Genomic DNA, 1,636 nt, shown 5'->3' with positions numbered 1-1,636 from the left:
GGACCCGCGTTCGCCACTATCAGTGATTGCAGACCAAACGCCGCCACACGGCAGGTCTAGAGAGACGTCCTAGCACTCGCCCCAGTTGTACAGCCGATTTTGCTAGCGATGGTTCACTGACGAAATACGCTCTCATTTGCTGAGACGATAGTTAGCATAGCCTTCAGCTACGTTATTTGCTACGACCTAGCAAGGGGCCATTATCAGTTATTATTAATATTGAATCATGTACCGTAAAGAACGACGTTCGTCATTAATGGATTAAAGTTAAGTATTCCACCAGCTACGTCCGTTTTTCAAAATTCTAATTTCCTTGCCCTGTTCCAGACCTCACGCCAGCCCGCGTGAGCTAAAACGCGTGCCTTCGGCCTCCTCTAGTAACACGGTGTTGCCTCTCATGCCAACCACAACAAAAGTATTGAATGAAACTTTCAGAGATTTGTCAGATGTAGAAGTATTGAAGAAATGTCTTCATGACCGCACCTTGAATCCTAACGAGACCATCAACAGCGTAATCTGAGCCACAATTCGCAAGGCTGTGTTTGTGTTAATTAGTACACTACATTTTGGTGTTTTTGATGTGATGGCAACGTTCAGTGAAGGAAATGTTGCAAGGTGTGAGTCCTGAAAAAGACTCTTACAAACTGTTCGTGGTTTCACGATGAAACAAATGTTCAATCTCAATAAGAGAGAACTGTCAGAGACCTTGAAACAGGGATAAGACAACGCAGACGAGCAGGAAGATGGACACTGCAAGATGGAGTGGAAGAGAGTCCTTCTTACTGAGCTGGAAGGCATTAGTAGCTGTTTTCCGTAAAATGTATTTTTTAAGGATAAAGTGTACTTCTTCTCATGTTCTACTTGCCAGAATTTGTTCAGGATTACAGGATATTCGAATCTGAGTGTTTTGCATATTTCTACATAGCGGTTTTCCTATTTTGTAAATCTCAAAGAAGTTGGAGTCTTACGTAAACAGAAAAATGTAGAGACTCCATTATTTTGATGTACATTTTTTCCAAAAATAATTATTATCTTAAAACTAATCAATGTTTTTAGAAATCCTTATCTTAAAGTTCTTAGAAATGTGTATCCTACAAGCCATATTTTATACAAATTTTTGTTCCCAATAATTTCTAATAAAAGTTGCCTTTCATATGGATAAATTTTACATTACATAAGACAGGGATCACCAACCTCACAAAAAGTTGAAGGTAAATACGTCAAGTGAAAGTAGTCCCTTACTCAGGTAAAGACTGTTGGGGGAGTAGAAGCGTGAAACACGCATCGCCGTTCTACGGAGGATCCTGTTGGAGGTACTTTGACACTGACTTCCTCCAAACTGCGCCAAGCGTGCTAGTGCGTCATGTGGATGACTGTGATGAGTGGTTGTACAGTGCAGTACTGAGTTCATGTTGTTATGGGTGAAGGGAAGGCAGAGGTTGACGCCCGGTGCCTGCATATAGCCGCGTAGCACCGTAAGGATTGCCGAGCTTGACATCCACCTCTGACGGACCAATGACCAACAGTCTCATATGCCTACATCCAATGAGGCATTGGGGAGAAGTCTGGTGTTTAATCCGGAATATCACCACAAGCACTGGTGATCAGGGACTTCAGGCAACCACTTCTGCTTATC

Source organism: Schistocerca gregaria, chromosome 9 (assembly GCF_023897955.1).
Source record: "Schistocerca gregaria isolate iqSchGreg1 chromosome 9, iqSchGreg1.2, whole genome shotgun sequence".
In the NCBI taxonomy this organism is placed as follows: Eukaryota; Metazoa; Arthropoda; class Insecta; order Orthoptera; family Acrididae; genus Schistocerca; species Schistocerca gregaria.
Note: the sequence above shows the minus strand (reverse complement) of the source record.